Source organism: Aethalodelphis obliquidens, unplaced genomic scaffold (assembly GCF_003676395.1).
Source record: "Aethalodelphis obliquidens isolate GAN/ISIS:26980383/991018 unplaced genomic scaffold, ASM367639v1 scaffold62, whole genome shotgun sequence".
Classification (NCBI taxonomy): Eukaryota; Metazoa; Chordata; class Mammalia; order Artiodactyla; family Delphinidae; genus Aethalodelphis; species Aethalodelphis obliquidens.
Genome location: NW_020838006.1, coordinates 21,114 through 31,751, shown reverse-complemented (window position 1 = coordinate 31,751; position 10,638 = coordinate 21,114). Strand labels below are relative to the sequence as shown.

The window sequence follows — 10,638 nt, the reverse complement described above, 5'->3', positions numbered from 1 at the left end:
GGATGATTCATATCTTTTTTCTAATGTGTAGCATTCGTTGGCAATATGAAGACTGGAAAACTGAAAAATGATTTTTATTTATAGTATCCAAAGCATATTGATGGAATAATTATCAATTGCTAATATAAAATGTTTATATTAATGTATAAAATGCATGATGTATACAGTGAAGTACATATACAGCTCCATGAACTTTTACATATATATTCACCCATGTGACCACCACCCATATCGATATATAGAATACTTCCAGCCCAGAAGAAGGCTCCTGCCTGCCTTTTCCTGGTCAAACTCTACTACCTGTTACAATGTAATCATTGTCCTGATCTCTGTCACCATTGGTTAGCTTTTCTCGGTTGTGAAAATATGTGTAAATGAAGTTATACATTGTGTATCCTTTTGTGTCTGGCTTCTTTTGCTCAACACTCATCCATCTTGCTGTGTATATCCACAGTGTGTTCTTTTTCATGTTTGGCAAAATTCCATTGGATAAGCACACCACAATATATTTATCTATCCTGTGGGCATTTGGGGGTTTTCCAGTTTTTGATTATTACGAATAAATGTGCTACGAACATTCTTGTACATGTCTTTTCATGAACAGAAGTACTCATTTCTCTTGTGTGTGTATATCCAAGAGTGGGATTGTTGGCTTAAAGGGTGGGCATATTTGTGAACTGCCAAACAATTTACTCAAATGATTGAACCATGTTATGTTTTAATTCATGAATAGAGTTTGTGAATCCAAGGTAACTACTATCGAATAGTCTAAATTGTGCCTTTTGTTTCTGGTTTATTAATATGTATCGACATTTTAAAAGTATATTGTTTTACACAGGCGCAAAAACTTGGCCAGCTCAAGTGTTAGTTGGAATTAAAGGTGAAAGGATTTTGAAAGTTTCATTTAAAAAATTCATCATTATAGAACGGCATTAAACAATTGGAACTTTAATAAGTTCTGGCATTTAGTGAATTACTCTTTCCTTTACAGTGTTGGGAATTAATGTTTGGAGATTAAAATTAATTAATAGTAATTTAGGGGCTTCCCTGGTGGCGCAGTGGTTGCGAGTCCACCTGCCGATGCAGGGGACACGGGTTTGTGCCCCGGTCCGGGAAGATCCCACATGCCGCGGAGCGGCTGGACCCGTGAGCCATGGCCACTGAGCCTGCACATCCGGAGCCTGTGCTCCGCAACGGGAGAGGTCACAACAGTGAGAGGCCCGCGTATCGCCAAAAAAAAAAAAAAAAAAAAAGTAATTTAGAAAAATGTATTAAGAAATGTGTTTGCCTTGGTCAAACAAGAATGATCTGGGCTAAAAATTATGTTTTGTTGAATGATTGGAGTTCATTCCTCCTACACCTGACAAAAATAACATTTTGATATCTCAGGCCCATGCCATTATTTTTCTATCCAGTTTTATTTTGTTCTCATAAAGCTATATAGTATTTTTTTAATTTTCATGTGACCAGGAATTATCTACTTGCTTTCACTGTAATTTGCCTGCATCTAATTTATCTTTTTTTTTTTTAAAGGAAGAAGATTGGTCTTTATCTGTATACAAGGGATTGACAACAGAAGAGCACTAATTTTTCTGGGCAGAGACGCACACAGAGGTCTCATGTCATTTGATTCTGAATGCAAAATAAGATGCAGTTTTGCTTTTTCTGTTTCAGTTATCTCAGGGATCTCCAGAACCAATTGAGCCCAACTTTTTCACAGCAGATTACCATTTATTGCATCATTCATCAGGTCGAAACAGCCTATCCCCAAATAACCCAACAGGTAATGGTCTTCAACACAGGAAATCTGGCTTTCACAAAGAAATAGATTGTTTGTATCAACAGCTATCCTTAAAAGATTATCTTCAATTTAAAATGAAAACAGAGTTTATTTTGATTATCTGTGGTGACAGTTGGAAGGACATACAGTAGGAATTTAGAAATTCCCTGAGATTTATTTTACACACTTGTGACACCTTCCTTGATCATTTATTAATACCATAAGCAAACAGAATCTGTGTGGGTAAATTGTATTTCCTTTTACTTCTTCTTATCTGGTGATGGGAAATCAAATGCTCAAAAACATCCAGGGGGATAAAAAGCAGAAATGAAGAGCTTGAATAAAACAGAAAATTTGACACTTACCTGAAGAATCCACATCAGACATATTTAATTTTTTTTCTTTTTTGAAAAAATTTCTCATAGGGAGGCAATATAACATAGGGATTAAAGGTATGTATTCTGTAAACCAGGATGCCTAGATTCAAATCTCAGCTCAAGCTCTTAGTAGCTGACCTTGAGCAAATTATTTGACCTCACTGAACCCCAGTTTTCTTGCCTGTAAAATGGGAACAAAAATGGTAACCATCTTAGGATTATAGCAATGATCAGTGTAAATATATAAAAAGTACTTAGCCAGTAGTAGGGACTCAGCATAATGTAATTTTTCTTGTGATATTTTTGACCTCAGAAGAGATCTTCAAGCTACTCTGAGGTTACAGAATTCCTAAATAATTTCGGAATCCCTGTAAACTATAGTTATATCTCTCAGTGGGGCAGACAGATGTGAAACTTTTACTGTTAAATGAAAACTTGCCATCTACTCAGACAAAAAATAAGCCTAATCCTGTTGTGCTTTTGAAGTTGCCTAATTTAGGCAAATCACTTCATGTACTAATTATCAAACTTTCCCTAAGTCTTGGACTCCTAGGATACAGCTAAACTGGGTAGACAGAACTGCATTTAAAATCATCCCTGAGAAATCTGTAAAATTGAGATAAACTGTTATCTAAAGTCATTTGCTTTTATTTATTTTTAATTGAACTACAGTTGATTTATAATATTGTGTTAGTTTCAGGTGTACAGAAAAGTGATCCAGATATATATATATTCTTTTTCAGATTCTTTTCCTTTTCCTTTATAGGTTATTAAAAATATTAAATATAGTTCCCAGTGCTATACAGTAAATCATTATTGTTTATATATTTTATATATAGTAGAGTGCATCTGTTAATCCCATATGCCTAATTTATCCCTCCCCCCCCTTTCCCCTTTGGTAACCATAGGTTTGTTTTCTATGTCTGTGAGTCTGTTTCTGTTTTGTAAATAAGTTCATTTGTATTATTTTTTAGATTCCACAGATAAGTGATATCATATAATATTTGTCTTTCTGACTTACTTCACTTAGTACGATGTGGTATATATATATATCATTGAATATTAGCCATAAAAAAGAATAAAATCTTGCCATATGCAGCAACATGTATGGATCTAGAGATTATCATACTAAGTGAAGTAAAGTCATTTGCATCCCCCTGGGCAGGTAGGTCAGTCACAGGCCAGACTTCTTACCACAGCAGCCCTGCTGAGTGAAGAACTCTGGTGGAAGTCTCTCAGCATCCTGAGAGGGAGTTGACAGGCTCTTCCAGAAGCTGGATGCTCCTACCCAGAGCAGACCAGGTGTGTCCCTAGTCATGGCAGCCTGGACAGAAGCAAAGACAGCAGAACCAGGGAGCACTTTGGGCAACACCTTTAAGCTGGGCTTGAAAAACAAGCTGCCAGCACTCACATCCTTGTGCGTCCTCTTAACCTTCAACCCATTCTCTTTTCTCTCTCCTAAGTAAGTGGCAGGGGAGCTCCTGGGCCTCCATGTGATAAGTGTTGATTGACCTGAGTGGAAACTGGTCAACATTGCTTTGGGTGGTGCTGGGGTTTGTTAATGTGCTGGTATATCATACTCAGACCAAACCTCAAAAGAATTACTGTCTTCTGATTTTAAATGTATTTTATTCCCTCCTGGCAGCCATAGCCAAGGGTTAGACCTTTGTTGTCCTCCTCTGGCTATTTCTGCCTTCCTCTAAGAATTTGTTTTTTTTCTAGCACATATCTACTCTTTTTGCCTTGTGGATTAGGAATAGTTTCTTAATCTTTTATTTGCCTATCAGGAGGTTTGTGTTTAGAACCACTCCTCACCTATCCTTACACACACACACACACACACACACACACACCCCTAACTTAATTGGCCAATTTATACCATGAGCAATGCACATATTTCTTGTGTATTATTTTGTGATGGCCACCCCAAAAGCCAAGATAATTTGGAATGTGTTTGTAAGTACTCATCTTCATCACTAAGAAACTGACCTCTTTTCACTGCATGTGAATCATAATTGCCAATAAAATCTAAGAAAACATGAACCAAATGTCAGGCTTTTCATAATTTATCTATTTCAGGTCTACCCTCCAGCTTTGATTTGGAGCAGGGGATAACATATGAACAGATGCAGGTGAGGTTTTTGTGGTGCCTCTGAATGATTTTATTTTGTTGCTTTTAATTCAATACTAACCTGATATTTTTTAACTTTAGATTGTGATTGAAGAAGTCCTAGAGGAAAGTGGTTATTACAATTTTACTTCTAACAGGTGAGATCTAGAAATGTGAAAATTCAATTTAGACCATTGGATATTAGATCTAATTTCTCTATCCTTGATTCTAGAGGTTTTCCCCAACCTTCTATTTTAAACACTTTTGTAAAATATCTTGGCTTAGACTTGACACAACTGTGAGTAGAATGTATGTTGACCATATTTTATATGGATGCAGCTGCTGTATTCTTGGTTGAAAAAGAAAGGGTGATCACTTAGTAGTAATTTACTCCTACATAATGAAATGGAAAATTATTTCTACATTTTTTTTAAATTAAGCATGTTTGTCCCATATTGGAAGAGCCGAAACTCAAATGTCCATGACTAAAATCTAGCAATTATTTGTATAGAATGCAAGGGGGAAAGTGCAACTAAACAAAGAATCACTTCTGGTGAATTTAAGATATGTTTGTGGGAAAGGGATTTGTTGTTATGTGTTCCCATTTGCTTACCCTAAATAAGAAATTGCAGTTTACTGGGGCTGTGTTATCTTCTAAAATAATCATTATTGGTGATCTAAAAATATACTCTATTTTATATCAATTTCATTCAGTTATGGATTCCTGCAATTTTACTGTTGGGCACAGTTTAGGGCACAAAGATTTGAGTACAATTAGTTTGAGAGGCAATCCCAAGAAACTCTGGTAAGGGATTGAAGAAATAATTCAATAAAGATTTCATTTTCAAGTAAGTTACTGTTGTGGTGGTTGGAGCTTGATCCCATTGTGGAAATCTGAGAGCCAGTGGAGAACATGTACCTCAATTCTCCCACTTATGGACTGAGGGAGCTGGGATGGTATTTATCTCTAATTTCCATTAGTCATCGTTTGAGGCCTTTTTCCCCAGAGGACGTTAGTTCCCTGGCATTTCTGGCCTTCTGTAAGGGTGGACAAAGAAGATTCTAGAGACCAGAGATATCCTCAGGAAAAGAAACGCAGGTGCTGGCCGTAAGGAATCAGGCCAGCATGCTTTGAAGTGCTTTGAAAGAGGGGATATGGGCGCTGACAGTGTCTGCTATACATGAGCTGTCTCTTGACTTTTCCAAGGAGCCCACTCATAACAGAAGCATCAAATTGACCATGAGTAACCACTTACACATCCTATATGGCCAAAGTTGCCTTAGGAGACATAGTCCAGTGGAGTTTGTTTTCCCTAAGTGGGCTTTTCTACATGGAGGAATAACCTTCCTGTCTAGCTAATGAAACTATCTGTTGACCACTATTTAAAGTATTCTAGAAGTCTTCCCCAAAGATAACTGTTAGCCGTGGAAAGAGAAAGAGGTCTCAAGAACATTCTATTAAGGTCATTATATTGAAATTAGAATATTTTTTGAGGTTAGGTTAGCCTTTTTTTTCCCTGTTTCAGTGAGTTGTTCTTATGAATCACAGATAAGATTATTCAGCTGCTTGCTCTTTTGGCTTGATAATATATTTCCAAAATACTATCTTTGTACATTTAGTCCTGTTGTGATTTGTAACCACAGAGAAATGATGAGTAATTCTCATTTTCCAAGGGTATATTGTTAATAGAAATAACCATCTCCATTATAACTCTTCTCCCCCCATCCCTGGAGGGATTTTGGATTTTCATTTTTTCCTCTTGATCTGAGTACATCCAGCCTTCCATGGATAGTATGAATGTCTCTGTTCTTGACTCTCAGCAACTTATTATTTCAAGTGCCATTGGCTTGTAGTGGGGCAAAAGTCATGCTTATCATTTTTTTAATCACATTTTCTCAGAGACTCAGGATCATGGGCAATGGATGTCTTCAAATTTTTGCAGAAAATCAGCTAAATATAATGAAAAAACAGGGGTGTAAGGAACTTCAGGAAGCTCTTATAAGAGCTCTTATTTTTCCTTTTTTAGAAATAGTAATTCCAGTCTTATTTTGAAATTTATGGTTATCCTTTTCAATTCTACAGTTATTAAGTTTTTAAAAAATCAAACATTACTTCTACTTTCAAAGACATATTCCTGTATTAAAAGAAATTGCAGATTTTCTTCTTATGGTAAATAGACAATAAGAGGCCTAATGACAAAGGTGAAAATTTATTTACAGTTATATTCAGAATTGTGAATATAATATGAAGATATGATTTAAACGATCAAGTTAAAGTAATATATGATGGAAATGACATCAAATTTTCTTAAAATGTTCCAAATAAAAATGAATCATCCATTTAAAAATCCATATAACCAGGGGCTTCTCTGGTGGTGCAGTGGTTGGGAGTCCTCCTGCCGATGCAGGGGATGCGGGTTCGTGCCCCAGTCTGGGAAGATCCCACATGCTGCAAAGCGGCTGGGCCCATAAGCCATGGTCACTGAGCCTGTGCGTCTGGAGCCTGTGTTCCACAATGGGAGAGGCCACAACAGTGAGAGGCCCGTGTACAGCAAAAAAAAAAAAATCCATATAACCATGATACTCCCTTTTCAGCTCCTAATAGCAGTGATAGCATATATAATTGGGGGAGACAGTTTTCACGGTTTACCAGTGAAAATAACCTTTGGTTGTGCTTAAAGCCATTACTTGTTTACCGATGTTCCCAATTAGTTTCCAAGAAGTAAGTCAGGCTCCACATAGAAGTACCTAATACTTCACAAACTGAAAGTGTACATAATTCCAAATATGAATCAGATCAGCTGTGACAGTCATGATTTTTCCGTGCTCAAAGGATAGCGGATGCTAAATATCACAGGACATGTAGAGGTAATTAGAATCAGTACTTAGAATCAGTACAGTGTATTTTCCGAAATAGGTTTTGTAAATAGCCAATATTATCAAAGATGATAATAGATGTTATATGAAAAATAAAGTTCCATGACCAAATATATTTGGGAAACCCTGAATGTACATTTTTCCATTTTGGGAGAATGTTGACACACATGACTATATTGAAAACTTTGAGATATACTTTAGGAAAGAAATCTGTTGACCTTGTTTACCCAGTGAATTTCCATCTTTTACTTGGAACACAAGTTGAGAAAACCTTCCCTAGCAATGTGGTTTGAAATAAGAAACATTGTTTTAACTCCTCCACCAGTATCTAGTCAGATCTTCTATTGTTCTCATAATCATCATCATCATCTTAATTGTCATCACAGCCATCATTGCAAAATATTATTAAATGATCCTGATTAATAACCATGCAAAGGGAATTACATACATAAGTCCTGTATTCCTCAAGCTTACAGCTTAAGACTGTCAGTTCAAACCTATACACACATCTACAAAGCATCCAGACAGCAGCTAAAGCATTAAGCCAAGACATGGAACATTTCAGCTTAGATCATAGGGTTTATGTTTAGTTAGGGTTAGAGAGATGCTATTCTCAAATGGAAAGTCTCAGGATAAGGCCATTATCTAGCTATTAGCTGTCTTTGGGGAAGATACCTAGAACTGTTATAAGTAATGGTGAGACTGCTTAGGCAGTTGGTAGGAAGAATGTCTCAGGCACAACATACTGCATTAAAGAAAGTGATAACAAAAATAGAAACAGCAGCAAGGAGCCCTAACCTAAATGAGGGATTTAGGAAGGGGAAGTAGAACTGAGTTGAGATTGCAAGGAAAATGAAACAAGGTCAAAATAAACTGGGCCAGCCCCAGGTGGGCTCTATTTGTGGTCATTTGCAGGGATGTATGATTACCTATATTTTGCACACATTAATATTTAGCTTCCTTACCAGAAGGATACAGCCTGGCGTGCCTTCATTTTATCACTGTTCTAATGAGAGTGAAACTGTTGAGTTTTGTGAATGAATAGATGACCAGCATACCATTCTTTTATACTTAGGGGCACATATTAACATTTTACTTTGTAACAATGAAATATGTGTTGAGAGAAAAAGAAATCTACATTGAATCAACTTGCATTGCTTTAAAATAGGCATTTAATGTACAGGTTACTTTGGATGGGTATTAATTTTTCCACTGTAGGATTATTAGTTCCTATTACATTTATAATTTGAGAAAGAAAATGCTAGCACTGAACTTCAGCAAAAGTCAACTTTCTAAAAATCTCCCCATTCCATCATGTTTAGAATCACCTTTTTATTCATTGTGATTTATTTATTTATATACCTGAGCTACTGCTTTTGAAACTGAATATGTGAACTAAAATATTTGAGACTGTAGAGAACTTCTTCCACTTTTGAATCTTCTAGGTATCACTCCTATCCATGGGGGACCAAGAATCACCCAACCAAAAGATGAAAGTGCTGCATTTTGAATGGACTTGGTTTTCCCAGTGAAGATCAAGTTCTGGACTTCAACCACTACTGGCAAGATGCCCAAAGATTGGGTGCTGCTAAAAGAGTGTGGAAGAGAAAAGACCAACATACCATGGTGCCTGCAGGACCTCTTTCTGGAGGTCCAGTGCTAAGAGGCTTCATCCTTAGGACACATGTATACAGGATGACAGTGTGCTTCTGGGAGAAAATGCTGCAAAATTCATCTGTGAGAAGAAAACCCACTCCTTGCAGAACTTTCCTCCAAGTTAAAAAAAAAATACTTGTCATATTTTTCAAAGGAATCTACTTAGAATTGCTGAAACTATGTTTAAACGCATCTATGTATAAAAGATAGTTTTAGATAAAGAAAATTATAGAACTCAGAACAGTAATATATTGGGTGATTCACTGTATCCCTCAATGTTTTTAATCTTAAAAGAAATTCAGAATATGTGATCGAATTATTTTGTAGTTTTATTTGTTTGTTTTAATGAAAGGATTGGTTTTCTCTTAACCAGTTGGGTACTAGTGGTCTTGAACAGTATTTGTAACCTTGCACAGCCTCTGGGAATAACAGTCAAATTGTCATATTTAAGCTAAGAATGTATTGATGTATAGTTTGTGTATATGTATATATGCATAGGGGGAGGAGGAAGGTTTTGATTAGGCTAATGTTTTGCTGCTAATCAAACTCATAGTGTTTTTAGGACACTTTGAAGAGTCATAGAGTCTATGAAAGAGATGCAATATTCCATATTCCAAGTCCTGCCTAACTGAAATTACCAACATTGCTTTTAAATTTTTTATTGCTTGAGAATTTGAAATGAAAATAAGTTATATAATAAAATATAAATGTCTTCTTTATTCATTGAAACGTCTCTAGAAAAGAGAACCCAGAGCACCAAAACAGTGTCCCATTCCTGTGTGGGGATAATTTATGGTGAAAATTCTCTAGGTTCTTATTGGGCTAAAATCTCTTCAACTGGCTTCTTATAACTGGTATAATGTCAAGAAATTATTGCCAAATCAGACTGCACTTCTAACTACTTAAGAAGATTTTAAATCTATATAATTAGTAATCTGAAAGCTGAAATTATGCTTTTTATTTACTTCTCACTACGTTCTATCTTATTTACATTGATATGTTTTTAGTATGATCAAATAAAATTTAGTACTGTGGTTGAAACACAATAATCTTTTCTATAGTATGGAAAAATCTCTTAATGTGAATCCATACTATTTTTACAGTTAGTATGTTTAGTACTTAAACTATATCCTATTCTCTTTAACCCATTCCTTTGAAAATTACCAGTGAATCCTTGTCTTTAAGCCAAATTAATAATTACAAACACACTGTAATTTAAAGTAATAGATGAGAATACAGGAATGAAAATTTTCAGTTTTAGCTTTCAACCAAATTCATCCACATGTGAAATTTACATGTGAAGTCAAAAGGCTATGATATTGTTGATTTAAACCAGGAAAAATTCTATTTCTATTCCAGCTTAACTTGAACCTACATGATTATATTTTATCTCTTTTCATGTATGGAATGGGCACATGTCTTTATTGTACAGGAGGCACAGGCCTAGAGGGGCACAAATTTTCATTGTGATAGAAACCAGTATTTAGAAACAAACCAAGCTATAGGGTGAAAGTTTGAACTATAAAGTTCTTCTCAAATGGTGTAGAAAAGCATAGTATTCAGAGGTCACACCTTGGTAAGAAAAGAGAAATTGCTTATTTGAAGGTGTTTTTAAATGCATAAAATTTTTTTAACATCTTTATTGGCGTATAATTGCTTTACAATGGTGTGTTAGTTTCTGCTTTATAACAAAGTGAATCAGTTATACATATACATATGTTCCCATATCTCTTCCCTCTTGTGTCTCCCTCACTCCCACCCTTCCTATCCCACCCCTCTAGGTGGTCACAAAGTACCGAGCTGATCTCCCTGTGCTATAATGCATAAAATTTTAAATG

General features: G+C 35.7%; 1 long non-coding RNA gene across 1 annotated transcript; it reads left to right on the top strand.

Annotated features, from left to right (window-relative positions):
• Positions 1 to 1,226: 1,226 nt before the first annotated feature.
• LOC113610236 (uncharacterized) lies at positions 1,227 to 9,579 on the top strand. Its single transcript, XR_003429009.1, has 4 exons — positions 1,227 to 1,783; positions 4,237 to 4,289; positions 4,370 to 4,425; positions 8,590 to 9,579. It is a non-coding gene; the product is annotated as an uncharacterized LOC113610236 (long non-coding RNA).
• Positions 9,580 to 10,638: the final 1,059 nt, after the last annotated feature.